Raw genomic sequence first — 14,925 nt, 5'->3', positions numbered from 1 at the left:
TAGGCAAATAACCTCAGTCAACTTGCTCCTTTCCTGTTTCATGTACTCAGATATGCTACGTGCTAGGCTCATCTATGCTGGAAAGAATTGCTGGGGGACCTGTAAAAGCGATATACGTAGTCTACATCAATGGGTAACTAGCTTGTTACATCTGATAGTTTATTTGATCAAAAATCGTAAATCGTTAGCCAGCCAGTTAGGTAGCATTTTTATACCATTAGCTAACTTAAGATGAAGATTTGGTTTTCCTTTAAACATAAACAAGCCTATCGAATATCTAAATACAATTAAACAAGAAAGAAGAAAGTTGACCGAGCATGGTGTGCAAAGGGGCGGGACTTGGGAAGGGTCAGTTGACCCTTTGCTAAGTCTTGACTCTGAACAAGAACTATCCAATCATAGATTAGCAACCATAACTAGTGAACTGCATTTTAGTACCAATGTTATATCATGTATGCAGCTGTTTGCTAACGTTACATATTTATGACACTTTAATACAGTTCTTGTTTTAAAATGTCTCAGATGGAGACATTAAAAAGTAAGTTGAAGGCAGCCTTTAGCAGTCACAGCCTAACATACCGAGTGCTGAGGCTACATATGGAGCTCAGAGTTACGTTTGTTGTTATTATTGTAAACATGTTTTCTTTAACATTCAGAAACACCCAAACATCCAGAACTTACGTAGTAAGTGGAGCAATGGCAGACAAGTAGATTTCCACATCCATACACACCTCCATGTTACGAAACGTCAGGCTAGTCAAAAAGACATGAGAAGAAAATAATAAAACTAAACTGTTCTATTTTATCTGTTACTGGATGCTACTATCAATAACGCTATTAACCACTGTTCTACACTTGTGATGAGGAAAAACTGTAGTAATTACTTTAAAGCATAAACAGTAACTACTGACTTACATTATCTTAGGTTCACATCCCGGTGCAGGAGGTCTGAGCTCTATATGTGACAACTTTGAAGAATACCAGTCTCTTTGTTGGATATTTGTATTGTTGCACTGACAGTCATGCTGAATTTGGGTCTTATTGATGGAGTGAACTCCATCCAGTGTGAAGGTGCTCTCCCTGTTTGCTGTAAAAAAAATAAAATAAAATAAATACACGCAAACAACGTGTGGATGTTAGCCAGAAGATTAAGTGGACAATGAAAGTGATGCCCCACAAGTTATAGGTTCCTCTACTTTGAGTCAGTTAGCATGTCGGTCATCCATTACAGTCACTGAATGTAAAAGCTAGGAGGGTATGATTAAAAAGGGCAGGAACTATACTATGGGCAAACAGCCAGTGTTGAGGATGCATCGTGTAACCATAATGCTCCTTCTGACATTAACTAACCACACGGTAAGCCCTGTTTTGAACTGGTCCCTCAGTACCCTGGTGGCAACAAGTTGAGGCTTTAATGTTAGCTTTCTGGCTAACATTAAATTTAGAAAAATTTAAATATTTAATAAAAGTCAAATCTTTTTGAGTCTTCTGTTTCATGTCCAAATCAAGGTCAAGTCAAGGCTTCCATCTGTGTTAGCCAAGCACATCTCAAGTCTTCAAACATGGAACTTGTCTGATTCAAGTCTAGTCATGTGACTTGAGTCCAAGGAATGCATGAATCTTCAGGAAACTTCACAGTTTACATAATTAAAATAAAAAAAAATGCAAGACACTAGTGTTCAAAAATGACTACTGCAGTTAAAATAATGAACTAGAGCCATAAACAGTATGTTAGATAGGTCGATACATCCTTAGACACCATCTACAGATGGGCAATGGGATTTATGCCCCCAAAGTTCAACATGGGAGTGCGATGACCTCCCAGTCCTGGGGCAAAGCAGGAAAAAAAATGTTATAAAATTGCCATAAACACATCAATTTAATTGGCATTTTGAATGGATCATTATGATTTTTCAGATTTAATTTACATGATGAGACACAGTGTGCATCTTACCAGCCAAGCGCACCGATTGGAAATTTCAAAGGAAAACATGCATTAACAATGTTTTAAGACATCACTAATGAGCTTCCTTAATCTATTTTAACAAACTGTGGTCATTTTTATTATTCAGTACAATAAATGCATTACATATTTCTCCTTTAAGAAAAAATATGAATTAGAAAAATACCTTAAATATTTGATACATGCAGTAAGATCTGAATTAACTTACTTTCAGCAGTTGTGTTGTTGGTTTTATTGGAGGTGATGTTGACTGAAGTTTCAGTTGGTCTCCACTTCATGTCAGATTGAGGCTGAATACAAAACTCTCTAAACTGCGTCTCCTCATCAGAGCTGTCAGAGCTTCTTCTCTGTACAAACACTGAAAACAACACAAACCATCTCAAGATGACACACACAGAAAGTTACAAACATTTAATTACTGCTGCTACACTGTAAAGTTATGATCAATGAGCTTGACCATTTCAAATAAACTTCATTTTAAAAAAAAATTACGTAATAAAAAGTACATAATGAAAAACAGCTGAAAACTTCTTGTTTTACCTGAAGGAGGATCTGGTTGTAAAAAGAAGACGATCCATACAATGTTCAGGAGAACCACAATGACCTGGACAGTCCACTGCATGTTTCTGTCTGCTGATTAAACTTCAGTCTGAACTGTTGAGCTGCAGGTTCACTGTCTGTGTGGGATGATGAACCATGAAACACCACATCGGAAAGTTACATGCTGGCAATGTGTGTTTGTATGAGTTACAGAAACTAACCATTCAACCACAAAACCTATAGCAGATGTACTCACGTACTCTTTATCTTTTTTTGAATTTCTTTTTATTTCCTTTAAACGAGTACAGCCATGTTCTAAAAGACCAAACAAGGTCATAAATGTCTTTAGGAGGCAGTCAGTGAGTGTTGGCATCTCCTCACTGTCCATACATAGTTCTGATAAATAAGAATGGCTAATAATTTTTGTTCATGAGCCCAGAGAAAACAGATATATACACAGGAAGAAAAAATAACAATTAATTCAGTCATTGAAAATGTATTTTAACATGTAATAAATAAGCAGGCTTGGGGAGTAACAGATTTCATGTGACAGGATTATGTAATTAGGATACAAAAAAGGCCACTGTATTCCATTATAGTTAAAAAAAAAACAAACAAAAAAGACGTAGTCAGAGTGCAGTTACATTTCGTAAAAACTGGAATTATTAACAGGATTACAGCAGTGAACGGAACTTTTGTGCCGCTCGAAGAACCATAAAGAAAACAGCAGCTGACAGACTGTCTGTGGGAGCTTTGTGTAATGTAGATTTGAAAACAGCTTGTCCGTGTGTTTGTCTCTTGCAGGGTTTTTCTGTTTACCATTTAACCACAAAACCAACATCTAAAGCAGAATGTGTGATTTCCTTTCACACGTACAAAACACACCCTGAACTCCCACCATTAGTTTAATTTACACCGTCTCTTTTTTAAAGACATTTGTGGGTTTGTCACAAGTAAAGCAAGATAAGCGATTCAGAAATCATGTTTGTTAAAATGTTATATGGTTTTATGTTACTGGAAATGACATTTGCACTTTTTTGTTGTAGTTTTACAAATGTTAGAACTGTATAAGCATTAAATGTTTTATCCACCTTAGGAGTAAGTGTACACATAAAAATGATTAGTTCTTTTTAAAATATCTATATTCAATATTTGAAATTTCGAGTGGGACATATGCTCAGAGCACCTGTTTGAATTTTGGTCCCTGGAGCCTCAGTTAGAGACTGTGAGTGTGTAACATCTGAGATACAGCAGCCAGTTTTGTGCATTACTGAAATCTCAATAATTAGTTTAACGTCTGAATTGTTTACATTTTTTAATTATTTTTCAGTACATGTTCGTCATATTCATTACTTATCATAATATACTGAATTTTAAGAATTTTGGGGGTCACAAAGTTCATTTGGACAGCAGCAAGACCCCACTGTTTCTCAACTTGTTGTTAATCTAATTATAATTTATTATTGAGGAAGTATTGATGGAAGTTGGCAGACTCAAAGATTTGTCTGTATGAGGAAAAAAGGGAGTTTTTCTAAATACATTTTAGATATTAGAAAATATTTGAAAACGTGAAAAAACAGAATTATGTAGAGCTAACATTTCAGAGCCATGGTCCCCCAAGACTGTATAAGACTGAAGAATCTGTTCTCCACACGAATGACACCACCTCACCCTCCACCTTCAGCAACTCTCTCAGTCCAAATCAGTCCAGCAGTTCACTTCAGCTCACTTCAGTGTCAACAACCCTGTTACTGTTGATGAGCTGATTGTTGTTGGGGTGCAGAGGGGGGCACGGAACAACAGGAGTGAAACTAAGTTGAATGACTGTGATCTAACCTTTATTTCACTAAAATTTAACTTTTGAAGCCTTTTTCATCAGTTCCATCCCAAAGTTAATGATTGATAAAAATTGTGCGGTGGAAGGGCACACATTTTGTTTGGCCTCTGAAAAGAGAACATGCCAGAAAAAGTGTGGGAACCTCTGCTCTACTGTATCCAATCAAAAAGGTTCATCTTTCTCCACTTTAATATGCAGCTCAGACTGGGATTCTATACAAGGCAACAAATGAGATTCATACTGCATGATTAATAATATTTGACATAGTTTTTTTTAACATTATTATTCATGATTATATATTATATGACATTTAATGACAGGAATCTAAGGATACAATTGATAAACATCAAACAGTGAATATAGAAAAGTCAAGTGACTTTAGCTTCATTATTCTGCACATTGCTGCCCCCTGCAGATGTAAAACAAAATGACTTCTACATCTGCATTTGTTATGTGTGGTTTGAGGAGGAGGCTGTGGTCTAATGCAGAATCAGAGTGGACCTAAACCAGGTTAGCTTAGCATTAGCTCTTATCCCAGCTATCTTACTGGGGTGGTCGTGGTTCAGCTGGGTGACAGAATCAGTGTCTGCACTAACTGAGTCCCTGTGCTTCATTTTCTCACATTAAGTGTATTTCTGTCTTCTATCATATTCACCTTCTAACCAACGTTTGCTGAGAGCTAGCTGTAGCATAATGTTAATGTTATATCATGAACTCAGACATTAAGTAACTTTACATATTTAATACATTTTCATGGGTTTTTTGTTTTAAAATGTCTTTGTTTACTTCACTGTGGAATCAATCAGAGACCTTATGTTTCAACAATTACTCCCAATTTTCATGTTGAATTTTGACACATTTGTCATTTTAAGTATGTGCTGTGTGAGAATGGAGAGGTTGATGGGCATAGCAACAGTAACTAAAGAGGGCAGGGCTTAGCAGGGGTCAATTCTCAGGCAGCACGCTGAGTGATTTGCTTAAAATTCATATTTCACACATTAATGACATTAATGGTAATAAAATCACTGTAAAAGCCTGAAGGATACAACTCATAAATGTACATTTGCTCATATAGACTGTGATGAAGCTGCTGACACATTAACATGCTGTAATGTAACATGCATATATTCATCTGTTGACTCTTTCCATCTTGATCTCTCTCGGTCAGAGTTTTGGCTGATTAGCAGCAGGATCACCCTGGAGGTCAACTAGCCTGAAGCACTGCTCGCTCTCATCCCTCCATCTGCAAGACAGCAAACAACTTGTAAGAACAAACCAGCAAACAAAAAATGTAAGAATGAGCTCAGTGTCATCAACAAGAGCATGAAAAGATAAGAGAGCTTCATGGGATCAGGATTAGTGGTCAGATGTTAGGATTCGTCCCTCTTAGCTCATATGTAGTAACCTGCAGGAAAACAAACTAACTCAACTTCACCTTTTCTCCATGGTTGAGTTTTCCTCTCTGTCTTTTTCAGCTTGTTGTGTCTTTTATGTCACATTATGACTTTTTCGCACCATTTCTTTTAACCATCCTTAGTCTTATGTGTCTTTTGACTTGTCTTTTAATGTCTTATTATATCATTTTTGTGGTCCTATTTTAACATTGTTTTTTCTCTTGTTATGTCATTTTAAATCTTGTCTTTTTCATCTTGTTACTTCCTGATTTTTGTCTTCTCACATCTTTATTGTGTCATCAGGTTAATTTGATCTGGTTATGTCATTTTCATTGTTATATCTTTTTTGTCTTACTTCTTTTACATCATTTTTCATCTTGCTACTTATTTTTTGTCTTACTTTTCTTGTTGCATCATTTTGCGTCTTATAAGTTGTTGCATGATTGTTTGTCTCTTCTCTCGTGTTTAATATGTTCTGATGGACAAACCAAGGAATCGTCTTTTCTGTGTTATTCTTCCACACATTCAGGTTGAAATGACTCTTGATGTTGGGCAGCCAGCACACAATGATGCAAGATAAACATAATCAATAATTCATCTAAAATGTATTAAAATTACGAGTAGAAAGTACAGATGTTTGGTGTAGACCTACAACTTAACAGTGAATGTTGTGTAAAGTTGGAGTGAATGTGTGTTGTTTTTCACTTACTGTCCTGTGAGCTCCTCAGTGCTTCCTGACAGATTTCTGAAATGAGATTCAAAGTCATTAATTATTTTACTGATACAAGTTTTCTTTCAGGGTTTAAATTGGCTGCTTGCTAGAGACCGACATAAAAAGATGATATTCACCAACTGTATCACTGTAATCTCACACATTTAGTTTTGCCAACATTCACAATATCCAACAGCTAAAGTCTTTTTCTCTGAGTCTCAGTTTGAGAATGTGATGATTGTTGATGCAATTTTTCTCCCAGTCTTAAGATTTTGTTCAGGAGTGTACATCCCTCACAAACTCAGATGAGAATGATGATTGAAGTGTCATGGAAACAGTAATAAAGCCTTTCCTTAATTAATAACTAATTGTACAGTAAATATAAGCATTACTAAATTAATTTGTTAATCTAAACTAATTTAGAAAAGCAGCATTCCACTGTCAATAAGTACATCATTTAATAATATATTAATAAATGTGAAAGTAATGGAATTTAAAAATTTGAAAATTAAACATAAATTACTGACTTGACAAACTGAATGAAGAATACAGGTTTCACTCAGGCATTTTAAAGGGCAATTCACTTTCCTATTTGCATTTCCTTTCCTGGCTGCTTTCCATTAGACTTTAGATTTGCTTAGTTGTTACCAACACAGCACACATACATCTCGATGTGACAAGCATGGGCTCATAGTAGGGACACTGTTAGCCAGAGGGCGGGTTTATGTCCTCTGTTTCAAAGTTGTAGATAGGTTGGCTGTGGGTCGGCCCACTGCATGTTGTCCAACTGGTGCCTCCAGAACTAAGAGCCGCTGGAGACGGAGAGAGACTACCTCATGTCAGTCACGACTGGTCTTCAGGTTAGCTCACTTTAAGCAAATATACATAAGAATCGACAATTTTGTAAATATGACATGCAGGGTTAGCAACATAAGTTAATTGAACAACCTGGGCTCATGTGTTTTTGTCTTTTTCCTCCCTCTTGCAGGCTCATAAGTCTCCCAGCAACCCAGACCCTGCTGTCCATGTGCGTCTCCTGACCAGCCACCTGTATATTTTTATCTGGTCTGTCTCTGTCCTGTTTATCTTTTCTGTGCTGGAGCTCTTTTGTCTATGCAGAAATAAATTTCTGATCATTAAGTTGAATCGTACATGTCTCTTTATTTTATTCACACACTATTTTGATGGTCAAGCATATTGTTTTTTATTGTCATATTGCCATATTCCTATCACATTTGAAGTAAATACATGTTAATTTTCACCATAGATAGTGAGATATTTGCTGATTAAATGATCCGAGCTGAATAAATAAAGGTCATAGAAGTTGTAGAGAGGCCGCGCTTTGCAGCTTTGATTCATCATCCAATCATCGTCTGGAGAGCATTTTTGACCAAATGCTGACGTCTCTGTGAAATATTCTCAGTTAGCAAACACTCTCCATAAGACGTCTCGCTGATGCAACTTTCTTCATCGTGCTGACGTCTGCAGGACGTGTGTGTACTATCTGGGTAGCCTCTCACCTGTCTGTGACACTGTCTAACCAATCAGAGAGCTTGTTACATCCTATGGCTCATTTGCATTGTTTTATCTTGTTTTACCAGTGCAAAACTTAAAGTGTGTTCACATAGAAAGTGAATAAAGTTTTTGCCTGAGAAGATTACATGTAAAGTTAATGTACAGATGTGAATTACTGTAATTTCACGTGTTTGTATCACATCACATTGGTTTTGTCCAGAGAGAATGACGTGAGTGACACAAATTATGCGACAATTTGTGTTATTCACACAAGTTGAAAATATTAAACTTGACTGAAAAGTTTGCAGCTGTCACAGGGCTTTTGCAGAATATTGTGTGAAGAGGACCAGGCAGCAGAGAGAGAGAGAGAGAGAGAGAGAGAGAGAGACAGAGAGAGACAGAGAGAGAGAGAGAGAGAGAGACCACAGCTTCTGGAGGGAGAAATAGCAGAGTCACATTGATTTTGCTGTGATGCTGAATCCTCTACTGTCAGGAGGAGAGCTCAGAGTTTATGTCTGAAACTTTTGGGATTAAAAAGTGGATTTATCGTCACTCTCGCTTCTCAACCTGTCTGCAGCAACAACTCACAAAGAAGCCGACCTCGCTCAACTGTTTACTGAAAGATAATTAGTCTCTCTGTCCATGTTGACTAGTGACTAGAAGAGAAATGTCTTTTAAAGTCACTTCATGAAAGTACAGAGGGAAGAAGGGACAAAATAGAAAGAAGCATCTTCTCTGCTGAGTGCTGCCAGAGGCTCACACACAAACACACAAACAAACAAACACACAAACACACAAACACAGCTGCTGCTTGTTGACTGATGCTCACTGGCTGTTACCATGTTGCTTGTTAGCTTATGGCTGCTTGTTTGGGGTGAATAAACACACTCATGCAAGTAACACACATTAGTACAAATGTTACTGAAATGATCCTGCAATCAAACCTGTTCAAGAAACACAAAGAAAATATTCACTTTTCTTTTGGTGTGAACACAACATGAGACTGACACAGTAAGTAGATTTAAAATTTTACTGTGGCTCTGAGAAGAACTAGTCTTTGATAATTTCTTATTTGCTAAAACAGTGTCCGAGAACTCGAATACATGCCGAAATATCAACTAAAAATACAAGAATGACTTTAGGTTGTTACCATAAGTTTACATCTGTACCTTTGGTTCTGTCCTCCAAATTCTGTCTGATGTTTCCAAGCGCCTCAAAGTTCTGCACTTGAAACACGTGGCGCTCTGGAGGAGAAGATGCGATGGTGTTCAGTTCCTGTTTTGCATCGACTTTATGAAAAGCATTCCCCACCTGAGGATGTAGAGAAACAGTGTTGTATTTTGCAACAGACCTGATTTGTGTGTTTGAATGTAAAATACTGACTCCATTCATAGAACTGACTCTCAAATTGATAAAAAAATCTTAAATATGCAATACTTGATATATTGACTGTGAACATTTTACATTAAAAAAAAAAACATACATATACATACAGGTATGTATACATATACATATATTCATATATGTATACATATATGTATATATGTATAGTGTTCAAAAGTTTGGAATCACCTGTTATATTGATGTTTTAATTTATATAAAAAACTCTATAATTCAGACATTAATGTGTTGTATTATGTACATTTGAAATAGTTTGGGCCCAAAAGAAGAATAATTCATGATTAAAACTCCCCACGGTGTTGCATAACAAGAGAGAAAACTGTTTGACTATTGCTGATAGAAAATATGTTCAAAGGCCACTTTACTAATATTCACTCCTGTGTGGGGAAAAGACTGAACATGGATGAAGGTCTTCTGTGATTGTGTCACAGACTTTGTGCTTCAACCAGGTTTAGGTTGGTTTAAGGTCAAGAGGTTTTTATTCCACTGCACCAGGCACAAGATAGACAATGCACACAGCCACAATTTCAGTTTGCCTTCACTTTTAGACTTCCTGCCCACGGCTGCACAGACCAGGCACAAGTTCATTTGTTATCTTATAGACGTGGCCAAAATGGCGACTGTCCCGGTGTTAGATAGTAAAACTACCTGCACCACCAGCAGAACAGCTTTGCACCAGGTGTAAGACAGAACCCAGAAACTGACTGATGTTCTAACTCCACAATTCAGAACCATATAGTTCTCAGTGTTTTCACTTCTGAATCAAACCTCTGTGACAGACATTTCCAAACTTTAGAACAGTACTGTCCAATATAAAATATATGTAAATTATATATTTTGAATATATATACAACTTACCCCAATAACAAATCGAACAATGTTGTTATTTTTAGCTAATGTCACTGCATTCACCAGGTCATCCCGGTCCTGAGATTGTCCATCTGTGATGATTATCAGAACCTTCACATTTGATGTGGAACCTCTGGTTGGTGTGAAAACTTCTTGACTGTCAAAAGAAAGATCTGCTTTTAATACATGTTTGTGTTGTACATTTTGTTGTGTTGAAAAATGTCTTGTATGGTAAGGAAAACAAACTGAAGGGTTGGTAATGTCACATGACGGCACTTACACAACTCTTTGGATAGCAGAAGCTGTGTGAGTCCCTCCTCCTAATTGTCTTATTCCATCAATTTGAGTTTTTCCATTATTAGCATCAAATGTATCAAAGTAATAATGGATGATGAATGTTGAGGAGAACTGGATGATGGCAAACTGTAAAAAAGAAGAAAAACTGTAAATATGTATGGATATAAATGGAAATATGTTTTCAACAGTCAAGCTATGAAATAAACATAAAACACTTAGACTGTGGGAACATTTAAGAGAGTGAACAATTCTGGAGGAGTGTTTAGTAGATGTTTGATGGACCATTTTAATTTGACAACTGCCAACATCATTCCTTGTAATGTGTCCACTGGTGAATATTAAAAATATACTTTCTTTATTAAAGGGAAACTGATTTTCAATCAGCTTCTATGACACAACTCCAGAAACTATGGAAGATCATTTCTGCAAGTGGAAGAAAAAAATATCCTCATGGTAAGTCATGATTATAAGATTTTTTTTAAAAAAAGTCTAAATTACAATACAAAGTCGATATTATGAGATAAAAAGTTGAAATGAGATTTTAGAGTCATAATCCTGAGATAAAAAGTCACTTATTTTATTTTGACATTTTATCTCACAATTTCAACTTTTTTTAATCCCACAATTCTGACTTACATGATGATTTTTTTTCTTTCTCTGCAGAAAAAGGCTCCCATAAGAGACAGTTGGATCAAGGCAGCTCATGACTCAAAAAGGTTGCATTGCTTATTTCTCGCCCTGATTGCCATTTTTTCCAGCTTGAAAACGGAAGAGTCAAATCCAAGACCCACCCAACTCACATGACGTCACTGATTTCAAAACTATTTACATCTTTGTGCTGCACAGACAAACCAGATTTATGAAAAGATCATCTTTCCAGAGGTAAAATATCCTTTTATGAAGATATTAAGGGTTGAAGCTTCAGTAATCATCTTGACTTCTTTATGTTTTGCCTCTAATGATGAAAGAAGCAGTGGTGGAAAGAGTACTGTACTCAAGTAGAAGTAAATATTAATGAAATATTACTCAACTACAAGTAAAAGTACTGGGGGTAAAAATGCTCAAGACAATTACAAAGTATTCTTTTCAGAAACTACTCAGAGTATTAGTTATTATTTAAGTATATTTTAAATAGAATAAAACAATCCTACCTTTGTATTATTTCCCTGGAATGAGTCGATCACATCTTTCACAAACTTCTTCATTCTTTCAAAATCTAGGAAGGCCACACTTCCTGAACCGTCCAACAGAAAAGCGATGTCTGCTTGTGTTCCACACACTGTGAAAAAGAAGAGAGGATCAGTGTCTCAATAGTTGTTGCAGCTTCTCATATTGTCTGTGTGCTCAGGTGGCAAAAATGTGACTAATGTGACTCTCATAAAACTCATTTCTACCAGTTTGTATGTTGACTTGTGTGTGTAAAGTGATAAGTGTGTGTAGTGATGAGCAACTATTATCCTTCCACCACTTCCTTTATTATCTCCACCAGGTGTAAGCTGGTTGTTGTGTGGTGTGTGTCCTTGGACGTTCACTACTGCTGCATTTTAGTCGTCATCAGCTACTCCCAAAAATAATCTATAATAATTACTTTACTCTTATTGCAGTGTCAAAAGATGTAACAAAACAGAACTAATCAGTGCTGCTGGTCTCTCTTGTATTTCCCATCGTTCTTCTTCTCCCTATCAGTAAATCCACTTTCTATATACATGAAAATAAACAAAACTTTGCACATAGGTCCAGAATGTCTTCAAATGGCATTTCAGGATATAGCCCTGAAGGTGGCGCTGCAGCAAAGTTTAAACATTTATAACAATTCAGTTATGTGTTGTCACTTCACCAAAATGAAGGTCCAGCATGCAGAAATGTTCAGATGCTTCAAGCTGACGTTACGTGATAACTTAGTAATCACATTATAAACAGTGACCTGAACCAATCAGTTTGCAATTAATGAACGTGAACGTGAGCATCATTAACTCTTGACGCTCACATCGTCAGCTGATTAAAAAGAAGTGTGATCACTGCAGAGAGAGAGAGAGAGAGAGAGAGAAACTGTGTGTGTGTGTGTGTGTGTGTGTGTGTGTGTGTGTGTGTGTGTGTGTGTGTGTGTGTGTGTGTGTGTGTGAACATGGACAGAAGTGTTGATGTGATATAAAAGCTTTCTTTGATCATGAAGCCTGATGTTTCTCTGTAACTCTGTGATTTATCAGTGTGTCAGTTATCAGTATGAACTCCACTGCAGCCTGAAGTCTGTTAACAGTGAGAAACACACACATAGATCTGTGTTGTACACTCTGACTGTGTCGACTCCAGTGTCCCTGATAAGAGGAGGTCCTGTTTCAAAAGAAATTTAAAAAAAAAAACTGAACAGGAACAAGTTCATTTTTATCTCTGTGATCTGAACTTTTGAAGTGTGAATTTACACAACATGTTGTGAAAAATGACACAAACAGGATGAAAAGTCGTCTGGTACCGTGATGATTCAGAGGTTATTACTGTGGAATCAGTGTCACGCACCTTTTACAGGACTAATCAAGGAAAATACCTGTGGCAGTGAGCTTACTTTGTAGTGTCATGTACAGTAAGATGATGAGATGTGATATAATGAACCGTCATGTGTCGTTGGATGTGAGGATTGTGGTGATGTTTGTTGTGTGTCTCTGTAGTGAGTGGTGGTCGCTCCTCTGGACACTCCTCACTGTACTCTGACTTTCTCTAAGTGTCCTCAGCTTAGTGTCTCTAGGTTTGGTTTACTTTACAGTGGACTGAGTTTTACTGATACTGTAATTTTTAGTGACATTTTCATAATTTATATTGAGGTATTTATAGTGTTAATTGTAATAAAGTAGTAGTTTTATCCACCACATCATTTTCAGTCATTTTGTCAGTTATCTTCTAATGATCTTGTTTTACTTTCCAGCAGTTCCAGTCTCTGCTTGACTGCTTGATTATTATTTATTATTGTGAAGCACGTCTCTGCCTCATCAGAAATGATCTGTGTGCTTAACTATGTATTTTCCGTTGTTCAGCTTTTCTTCTCCCTTTATTGACTCCTCCCCTCGCCACAATGAGAAACCGGCTTTTGTGAGTTTCTTGATATAAAGTGAGAAGTTTGTATGTTTGTAGAAAGTGAAAATATCTTGATATGTTGTAACATGAAACTGACCATTTTTTCTTGTTCTGGTGTGACTGCAATATGTTTCCATATTAAAGAACAAATGTTATAAATAAAACAATAATAAATGAGAAAAAAAATAAAAAGACACGTGCAGTAAAACCTGAGCTGAGAGGAGATCTACTGCAGAGACAGACTGACCTTCAGTTGTTGTGTTGGTGTTGTTGGTTTTATTGGAGGTGATGTTGACTGAAACAGGCAAACAAAAACAGTTGTACTGGGCCAGACTGGAAATTTCAAAGGAAAGCATGCAGACAGTAACGATGTTGTAAGACAAGCCAGTATTTCAATTAGCAGGCTTCTTTAATCATTTAGCAAAATACCTTAAATATTTGATACATGCAGTAAGATCTGAATTGACTTACTTTCAGCTGTTGTGTTGTTGGTTTTATTGGAGGTGATGTTGACTGAAGGTTCAGTTGGTCTCCACTTCATGTCAGATTGAGGCAGAATACAAAACTCTCTAAACTGCGTCTCCTCATCAGAGCTTCTTCTCTGTACAAACACTGAAAACAACACAAACCATCTCAAGATGACACACACAGAAAGTTACAAACATTTAAATTCTGATACTACACTATAACATTATGTTCAAAAAACACACACAGCTGAAAACTTCTTGTTTTACCTGAAGGAGGATGTGGTTGTAAAAAGAAGACGATCCATACAATGTTCAGGAGAACCACAATGATCTGGACAGTCCACTGCATGTTTCTGCCGTCTGTATCTCTTCACTGTCAGTACTGAAAACTGACAGCACGTATATGTGACACACTGTTTTTTTGGAATGCATCTACATGATACAGAATGTAAGAGCTGTTGTATGTGACGTGTTACACAAGAGTTCTCAGAAATGTGATAATATCTTATCTTATCTTGTTAGTCAGTTTGTGTGTTGTGTAACTGCACATTTCACCGTAAATCTAAAAGCACATCTAAAACAGACAGAGTGATGTTCTTTCACATGTATATAATGCACTGCAGCCCTACAGGTAAGAGTCCTGCATCTGGTCTGGTAGACATTTCGCATGTTCATATGTTTAACGGACAAAAAATATATTTCAACAAATTCACAGCTCTGACACGCAGGATGCGCTCTGCGTGTAGTCCTGCCATTGGCTGCAGTATCGCAGCATCTGCTATCTGCATTTTCAAAGTCCCCAGGAAACAAGAACAACCTCAAAAAAGCTGCAGCCTACACACTGAATTGTCATTTTAATGCCTGGGCTCGCCATGCCAGGGTTT

The 14,925-nt window shown here is 36.8% G+C and overlaps 2 long non-coding RNA genes across 2 annotated transcripts; both read right to left on the bottom strand.

Moving 5' to 3' along the window:
- Positions 1-612: 612 nt before the first annotated feature.
- Positions 613-14,185, bottom strand: LOC146306214 (uncharacterized). The gene is made up of 3 exons (XR_014769031.1): positions 14,046-14,185; positions 916-1,087; positions 613-753 (listed from the first exon to the last, which is right to left on the bottom strand). It is a non-coding gene; the product is annotated as an uncharacterized LOC146306214 (long non-coding RNA).
- Positions 4,454-9,269, bottom strand: LOC146306215 (uncharacterized). The gene is made up of 3 exons (XR_014769087.1): positions 9,131-9,269; positions 6,444-6,479; positions 4,454-5,583 (listed from the first exon to the last, which is right to left on the bottom strand). It is a non-coding gene; the product is annotated as an uncharacterized LOC146306215 (long non-coding RNA).
- Positions 14,186-14,925: the final 740 nt, after the last annotated feature.

The sequence above is a fragment of the Lutjanus erythropterus genome, chromosome 23 (genome assembly GCF_056507025.1).
Source record: "Lutjanus erythropterus isolate fLutEry1 chromosome 23, fLutEry1.hap2, whole genome shotgun sequence".
NCBI classification, from domain to species: Eukaryota; Metazoa; Chordata; class Actinopteri; order Lutjaniformes; family Lutjanidae; genus Lutjanus; species Lutjanus erythropterus.
This window is presented reverse-complemented; position numbering and strand designations above follow the sequence as displayed.